We start from the raw sequence: 9,544 nt of genomic DNA on the forward strand, positions 1-9,544 counted from the left end.
GTTGCATTTCGATATTGATATATCGATACACATAAAGCTGAAGTGACATATCCGATATACACTCCTGGAAATTGAAATAAGAACACCGTGAATTCATTGTCCCAGGAAGGGGAAACTTTATTGACACATTCCTGGGGTCAGATACATCACATGATCAAACTGACAGAACCACAGGCACATAGACACAGGCAACAGAGCATGCACAATGTCGGCACTAGTACAGTGTATATCCACCTTTCGCAGCAATGCAGGCTGCTATTCTCCCATGGAGACGATCGTAGAGATGCTGGATGTAGTCCTGTGGAACGGCTTGCCATGCCACTTCCACCTGGCGCCTCAGTTGGACCAGCGTTCGTGCTGGACGTGCAGATCGCGTGAGACGACGCTTCATCCAGTCCCAAACATGCTCAATGGGGTACAGATCCGGAGATCTTGCTGGCCAGGGTAGTTGACTTACACCTTCTAGAGCACGTTGGGTGGCACGGGATACATGCGGACGTGCATTGTCCTGTTGGAACAGCAAGTTCCCTTGCCGGTCTAGGAATGGTAGAACGATGGGTTCGATGACGGTTGGATGTACCGTGCACTATTCAGTGTCCCCTCGACGATCACCAGCGTAGGAGATCGCTCCCCACACCATGATGCCGGGTGTTGGCCCTGTGTGCCTCGGTCGTATGCAGTCCTGATTGTGGCGCTCACCTGCACGGCGCCAAACACGCATACGACCATCATTGGCACCAAGGCAGAAGCGACTCTCATCGCTGAAGACGACACGTCTCCATTCGTCCCTCCATTCACGCCTGTCGCGACACCACTGGAGGCGGGCTGCACGATGTTGGGGCGTGAGCGGAAGACGGCCTAACGGTGTGCGGGACCGTAGCCCAGCTTCATGGAGACGGTTGCGAATGGTCCTCGCCGATACCCCAGGAACAACAGTGTCCCTAATTTGCTGGGAAGTGGCGGTGCGGTCCCCTACGGCACTGCGTAGGATCCTACGGTCTTGGCGTGCATCCGTGCGTCGCTGCGGTCCGGTCCCAGGTCGACGGGCACGTGCACCTTCCGCCGACCACTGGCGACAACATCGATGTACTGTGGAGACCTCACGCCCCACGTGTTGAGCAATTCGGCGGTACGTCCACCCGGCCTCCCGCATGCCCACTATACGCCCTCGCTCAAAGTCCGTCAACTGCACATACGGTTCACGTCCACGCTGTCGCGGCATGCTACCAGTGTTAAAGACTGCGATGGAGCTCCGTATGCCACGGCAAACTGGCTGACACTGACGGCGGCGGTGCACAAATGCTGCGCAGCTAGCGCCATTCGACGGCCAACACCGCGGTTCCTGGTGTGTCCGCTGTGCCGTGCGTGTGATCATTGCTTGTACAGCCCTCTCGCAGTGTCCGGAGCAAGTATGGTGGGTCTGACACACCGGTGTGAATGTGTTCTTCTTTCCATTTCCAGGAGTGTATATCGACATAGCATATATATATCGACGTCTGCTATTTATATCGACACATCCGACATTTATCGACATATCCTGTAAAAAATATCGAAATGTCGATATTTTATTAACAGCGTAAGTACCGGTAACAGATCGAGTGAACTTCAGACGCTCTAACTCTGCTGTCGAAGGTGGCTTGTTGCTTCTTGGGACCGGATCGCTTGCTTCAACAACCCTTGCAGGCGTAATGCAGCAAATGCCTCCCTTTAGCGTGAAAGGTATTGTGACCATCCAATGCCCTCAGGATGTGATATATTCTTTCACTTTGGGTTGACTCTGCTGCGCAGTGGCGGTCTCAAAATGTGTTTGAGACTGCAGCAACGGGCGTACACCAAGTTCTGAAAGCACATCAGGCAAGAGCTTCGAGCCACAGCGTCTGTGAAGAATTATCCCTGTTCCAAATTGCAATCGAGAAATGAATGAACGAGGGCGGGCAGCAGCAACTATCGAATGAGTGACGGTTGTGGCCTTTCTTTTCGTAACAGTGCCTTCTTCCAATGGTTTCCGAGTTTCATGAACAACTTTCAGGGAACTCTGAAGGGTCGGCGGTATCAGTTCTGCATTTCCAGATCAAATTACTTCTACCGTTGGATAGGTGAAACACTCGTTAAACTTGGGAGCGAATGTCCTCACGGAAAACTGTTGCCGGTGTTTCGACGATTCTCATTCTTTCGTCTCGTTTGCACCACGCTTCATTGAAAACATGATCATTTTCTGTAAAACAGGTAATGCTTTTCCTTTCAACTACTCGGGAATTGGGCGCAAAAATGAAGCCAATCGCACACTTCATCAGTTACACAGGTTAAAACGAAAAAATTTCAAGTTGGCGGACTTTAGTAAAGTATATTTTTGGGGATCATTGGGAGTTTGATCTAGACATCATCCTGAGCGTTTCTGCCAGTTTTCAGCTTATTTTTTAAAAGGTCCATCTTGGGGAGATTTTTTGTTTAATTTGACTGGACTGTGTGAACTGCAAATGAAATTAACAGGGAATGTTTTCTTTATAAAAATCTGCTAGGAAATCATTTGTTACACGATAGATACTGATACGGCAGAAGCGTGGGTGGTGGGAGTGGAGTGTGATGGTTTTACTGGACATATCTTTAATTCACCATCAAAAACGGAATCTGAACATTGCACTTCATTGTAAGAGCAATTTCACTATAGGTGATCATAATGTGGGAGTGACAATAAAAACATATCCTGATGACATTTTCATAACAAAGAATTTTAGGACAAATATCGAAAGATACGGTAACAGCAACCTCGCAAAAGGTAGTACTTTCTGCTTAAGAATCACGAGAGACATCTACAAGGAGTTAGCAATGTCCTTAAAAATAAATGTTTGACACAAAACTCTCTAAATAAACAATTATCTTGGCACACATTGAAGTCTTCACATAACCTTACGCAACTGGAACACTTAACTTTACAGAATTAAGTGCCGAAAATCTTTGATCAGTAGCTTCACATATTTCGAACCATCAATGTCTAACAAGGCAATCTCTGTGCTACCATTACAGTGAACATTGAAAGGCAATCTAATGAGGGCAAGCTTCATAATTTTATTTCTCAATAAAATATCACTTAAAATACCTGCGGTTACAGACATATAAACAAAAGACAAGCCAAACGTAAAACTAATTTTAAAACGAGAGACGAGCGAGAAGTAAACTTGACATTGCAAAACAAGCCCTTCACTTATACTGTACACTGGAGTGCTCAAATTCTCGGCTTAACAAGAACACAACTGGTATGAAGAGGAAATATTAACTCGACCCACCAAATTATACAAACATGCCTAACAGACACAACTAAAAAGACAACGCCGTAACGAACCAAAATGACAGGCAAAATAATGTCGCCCATATACAGAATCAACCAGATTGACAGGCAAAACAACGTCGGTCATCCACATGATCAACCACAATGTATGGCCAGATATGTCACCCAACTAATAATCAACGACAATGTCTAAGGAACAACATCATGCAAACGCTAAGGAAGAGAATTTTACACCAGTCACAATGCTGCACCACCCCACGGCAGTAAGGAGCAAAACACGGTAAGTAGCCTCTACCGTAACAGAACGCACGGTGAAGCACTGCGAACAAGCAGACAGTCACTTAAGTCCGGTGACTTCAGTCTTCTGACTGCTTCAATGCGACCCGCCACGAGTTCTTCTCCTGAGCCAACCTCTTCATCTCAGAGTAGCACTTACGTCCGCAATTCATTACTCGATGTATTTCAATGTCTGCCTTCCTCTACAGTTTTTACTCACTACAACTCCCTCTAGTCCCACGGGAGTAGCTCCTTAATGTCTTGACAGATGTCCTATTACCCCGTCTCTTCTTCTTGTCAGTATTTTCCATAAATTCCTTTCCTTTTTGCGGACGACCTCCACATTCCTTACTTCATCAGTCCGCCTAATTTTCAAAATTCTTCTGTAGAATCATATCTCAAATGCTTTGATTCTCTTCTGCCCCAGTTTTGCCACGGTCCATGTTTCACTACCGTACGATGCTGTGCTCCAAACGTACACTCTCAAAAAATTCTTCCTCAAATTAAGGCCTGCGTTTGGTGCTAGTAGGCTTCTCTTGGTCAGGAACGCCCTTTTTGTCAGTGATAGTTTGCTTTTGATGTTCTCCTTGCAGCGACCGTCATTAGGTATTTTGCTGCCTACGTAGTAGATTTGCTTAACATCATCTACTTTGTGACCATCAGTCCTGACATCCAGTTTCTCATTGTTCTCATTTCTGCTCATTCTCATTACTTTCGTCTTTCTTCGATTTACTTTCAGTCCATATTCTTTACTCATTACACTGTTCATTCCATTCAGCAGATCCGGTAATTCCTCTTCACCTTTCCTTTGCCAAACTGATATCCATCTAACAGATCCTCAATTTTTTCCCGTTCTTCTGTATATTACTCTTGTCAGTAACTTGGATGTATGAGGTGTTAAGGTAATTGTGGGATAATTCTCGCACTTGTTGGCTCTAGAATTCTTAGGAATTTTTTGGATGATATTTCTCCGAAAGTCAGATGGTATATCACCAGAGTCATACATTCTACACACCACTGTGAACAGTCGTTTTGTTGCTACCTCCCCCAGTGACTTCAGGAATTCTGATGGAATATTATCTATCTCTTCTCCGTTATTTGATCTTAACTCTTTCAATGCTCTTTCAATTTCTGTGTCTAATACTGGATCAACCATCTCTTCCATCTCGACTTCCGTTTCTTCTTCAATCACTTCAGACAAGTCTTTCCCTTTATAGACGCCTTCAATGTACTCTTTTCACAAATCAACTCTCTCCTCTGTATTTAACAGTGGAATTCCCATTGCACTCTTATTGTTACGATCCCTTGTTTGTAATATCACCGAAGGCTGTTTTGACTTTTCTGTATGCTGAGTCAGTCCATTTCTTTTCCGTTTTCTTCACATTTTTCATGCAGCCATTTCGACGTATGTTCCCTGCACTTTCTTTTTATTTCATTGCTAAGCGACTTGTATTTCTGTATTCCTGAATCTCCCTGAATATTTTGGTACTTTCTTCTTTCATCGATCAACTGAAGCATTTCTTGTGTTACCCACGGTTTCTTCGTAGATATCTTCTGTGCAGCTGCGTTTTTCTTTCCAACTTCTGTGACTGCCCTTTTCAGAGATGCCTTTTCCTTTTCAGCTGAACTGCCTACTGAGATACTCCTTATCACAGTATCTAAATCGTTCAAGTGGCTCTAAGCACTAAGGGCCTTAACATCTGAGGTCATCAGTCTCCTAGACTTAGAACTATTTAAACCTAACTAACCTAAGGACATCACACACATCCATGCCAGAGGCAGGATTCGAAACTGCGACCGTAGCAGCAGCGCGGTTCCGGCCTGAAGCACCTAGAACCACTCGGCCACAGCAGCCGGCTATCGCAGTATCTATACCCGCGCAGAACTTCAAGAGTACTTCTTCATTCGATAGTACTTCCGTATCCCACTTCTTTGCGTATTGATTCTTCCTGACTATTCTCTTAAACTAAAGCTTCAGCATGATAATATGATCCTGTCACTTCCGCATCCACAATTTTAGGAACATGACAAGCACAGCCCCTACGTGGGTGCCATACTCCATACACGGCAGACAAACTGCACTCGTTTCCTTAACTCCGCAGCGCCCGTCTCGGCGGTGTACTCCATTCGTGGCAGCGAGAAGTGGCGAACAGCTTGCACTCGATGCCCAGAGCTCGTCTCTGCGCTCATGGCTCTGTGGTCACACCTACGTGATTCTGGTACATAGGCTGCCTGCTACCAACGCACTCCGGCCCACCGTGTGCTCAGTTCCTCGTCCCCAGCCAGTTTCCTGAGATCCGACATTAGCTCACGATGGTTCACTTCCTAGTTGACCACAGATAACATGAGCCACATCACACACTTGGCAAGCTTCTCCGCTATCAGCTGTGAGAGACGACCCTGGAATGGGTCAGGTCTGAGAATGAAATACGTACTACAGCTGATCTAATGTTTTCTACTTCATTGCACGCTGAGTGGATAAAGGTATAGGAAAGCTGCTGGGTGTGACGTCACGTCACTCATCCAGGAGTCCTCAGAACTGCAGTAACACATTGAGGCAGGGATTCTAAGAAGTGTTGGAAGATACATTGTTCCACATACGTTGTCATACCACTCAAATTATTCTTGTGTATTTAATTTTCTATTCATGGAACATATAAGGTCATCCACAGTACGGTCGTGAAGGGTCGACTGGGTTAAGATCGATTGATCTAGGTAGCAAATATCAAACTGATTGGAATGCTCACCAAGCCACCTACATGCACAAAAACACCAGCGGCATGTCGTATTTTCCTGTTGAAACATGGTCTGTTCATTGGGGTGCTCTCATCCAAGAAAGGGACGCAACAGGTCTACAGGATTGTCCACATAGCATGTAACTGTCAATGGTCCCCGCAAACGCTCACTTGGGTCAAGCTGGGACATGGTGAGGACAACTCAGACCATAACTAAGCAACCTCCTGCCTCGAAAAAGACCTTGTTGACACTCAAGACCCACTGCATCACAGGGTATGCACCACATTCAAAATGGTTCAAATGGCTCTGAGCACTGTGGGACTCAACGTCTGAGGTCATGAGTTCCCTAGAACTTAGAACTACTTAAACCTAACTAACCTAGGGACATCACACACATCCATGTCCGAGGCAGGATTCGAACCTGCGACCGTAGCGGTCGTGCGGTTCCAGACTGTAGCGCCTAGAACCGCTCGGCCACCCCGGCCAGCGTGGTGACAGAGACGCCGATGTAGACGCCTCAGCGAAGTGACACGACCTGGAACTTTCTGCATCTGTTTGCAGTTAGAAAAAGGAACAATCTACAAGAAGAACAGAGACTAAGAACAGAAACAATTTTACTACAGCATCTATGATTGACGGGGACAACAAACACTGCTGTCGGATGGCAAACTTCAACCACGTGACATTATTGTATCATTTTCAGAATAGAATTTGGCAAAATGATACACGGTTTTCAATCGTCCTTGTACCAGACTCCTCTTTTTTTTTTTTAAAGAACGACGAATACTGTATTTGTTAGCTAACGGGTAATGAGACGTCTTAAATCGAAGTTTTTTATATTATGCAATGTAATTCTGTTTTTCAAGTTTCATACTTAAACAGATTCCGCTGCCATTGTAATTTTATCTGCGCTGCTGTTTCTAATGACCTCATAGTTAACTACGTATTACTTTGGTACTGTTTTCTATGCTGTCCTGTGAACAAATATGTTGTAATATAGTGGTTGGTTGCATTAATAGATCGTATTTCATCTTTTCTTTCAAATGAAGTTTTGTTTGCAAGCATAGCAAGAAGCATTCGAAAGTAATGACAAAATTGTTTAGATTATTAATCTGTTTCAGCGTCATTTTAATTTTTAAACGTAGCGCAGTTCCTCTACTAAATATGTTCAGCTCATTCATATCTTTAGTATGATGTATCTTTGTGCCGACTTTAGTTGTTAAACCTACTCAAACCACGACTTTTCATATGCCATAGCTGTTGATGCTCACCTGAGTTCCTACGCCAAGCTGCCAGAGGAGAAGTCACGTCGCGCACAGTCTAGGCGGGCCGTTGGATTCTGACGCACACTAATTTCGTCGCACACTGATTGCATAGTATCACGATTAAGAAAATGCTTTCAGTGACTCGATTAATTTCTACAAATGAAGTGAGATAAGGAAAATATACACAAACTGAATTGACTAGACAAGTCAGAAAAACCTTCACTTGGCAAGCAGTTTCAAGTGAGCCTCTTTGTAAGTCACTTACCTATTCACTCAGAATTTCATATTTCTATGTCGCCAGTAAGGCCCACAATCGCGTATTATGGTGGAGAGTCTTACAGGATTGGGGTTGTACAAAAGAGTTACTTTTGCTTGTCATCTTGTTCTGAAGTTATCTTGTCATTGCAGTATACGACCCTGTAGCGCTGTCTGCAGTCCGGTATTACATAAATGTTTCGGATCTGTACCCCATCTAGATTATACTATTGCCTCAAAGTCTTGCTGACATAGGAAAGTTTCCAGGCACGACTAACTGACGTAATGCTACGAATGTGTTTCTGCAATATGTAGTTAATTTTAGGCAATGGCTATAACTGATGTTGCACCTACAGATGAGCACTATGGGACTCAACGTCTGAGGTCATCAGTCCCCTAGAACTTAGAACTACTTAAACCTAACTAACCTAAGGACATCACACACATCCATGCCCGAGGCAGGATTCGAACTTGCGACGGTAGCGATCGCGCGTCTTTGGACTGTAGCGCCTAGAACCGCTCGGCCACTCTGGCCGGCAGCAGTGTGTCGTACGCTCCACACTGCACAAGAATATTTGAATATTTAGTGCAACTTTATCAGTTGTTTCATTCATAAAAATACGCTAAAGTGCATATATGATGGCGATTTATTTTGTTGTCGTCCATGTGGAGTTTATGGAAACAACTGATAGAGTGGCACTAAATACTCAAATATTCTTGTGCAGTGTGGAACAGACGACGTGCTGTTGATCAAAACATCTATGTAACGAAAAATATTACCATTTTAAGATAGGTATCTTAGCCTGAAACAGGTAAAGGCACTGAAATGAAAGATTTAAATGGTGTTTGTGGCTGGTTGCGTCATTCACGGCTATCGTTAACGGCCACGGATTTCACAAGATCCAACTTGGAAAAATAAAATGGTCTTTGTGCCTGAAATGAATTCCGTAAGACGTTATTTCATATTCCAGCATGAGACTCACGGATTCTAGCGTTATGCTTTGCACATTAAGTAAGAGTTATTTTGCTCAAAACAACTTCTCCCAAGAAGCACACTACCACTTACTAAAAACAATAAATTAATACTAACCTCGACAGCGCGTGTGCAGACGAGAGACTCCCAGCGTGCGTGACGTTCGTATGTAGTGGGAGGGCCTCCGTCGCGCACGTCAGTGCCAACAGGGTGGGGAGGGGGGGAGGGGTAGGGCTACATCGAGGTCAATTCAGCTGGCCGCAGATGACGCAAAGCAGCAATGGACTAGATACGGGCACACGTGACAGACAGACAGAAAAGGTTCTGGTTCTGTGAGGATGCTTGGCGATTGCTGACATTCGCTTACAGTTTCTTCAGCATCCTTTGAACAAAGCGGTATTGGGGAAGGTAACTGACACGTCCTTATCATCGTTTCAGGTCGCTAGTAAGAAGGATCTACCTGTTGTTAAGACTTTTTTTTCTACAGAGGGCCAATGTTACCTTAGATACCACTTGGCACGATACTTTGTGTGAAGTTTTCCCCCGATATTCTGATACACGTAAGTAAAAGGGCTTTGACATCAAGTTGGCCATTGTTAAAAACGACCTACAAGTGATGATAGGGACGTGGACAGTCATTCACTTAATGCTCACAGTCCTTCTACGCGACGTTACATCGGAAGCCTTAGAAGGAAGATTTATCGCAAGGCGTTGCATCGGATTTAGTGTTTAGCGTTTGTGCAGTGTAGTATA

At 44.7% G+C, this 9,544-nt stretch overlaps 1 protein-coding gene across 1 annotated transcript in view; it reads right to left on the reverse strand.

The window, feature by feature from the left end:
* Window positions 1–8,952, reverse strand: part of LOC126188106 (cytochrome P450 9e2-like) — a 144,780-nt gene extending 135,828 nt beyond the window's left edge. Inside the window, exon 1 of the mRNA XM_049929572.1 lies at window positions 8,909–8,952. The gene's annotated coding sequence lies outside the window, so the exon portion shown is untranslated. The remainder of the gene's footprint in view (window positions 1–8,908) is intronic.
* Between the last annotated feature and the right edge of the window lie 592 nt (window positions 8,953–9,544).

Source organism: Schistocerca cancellata, chromosome 5, assembly GCF_023864275.1.
Source record: "Schistocerca cancellata isolate TAMUIC-IGC-003103 chromosome 5, iqSchCanc2.1, whole genome shotgun sequence".
Lineage (NCBI taxonomy): Eukaryota > Metazoa > Arthropoda > Insecta > Orthoptera > Acrididae > Schistocerca > Schistocerca cancellata.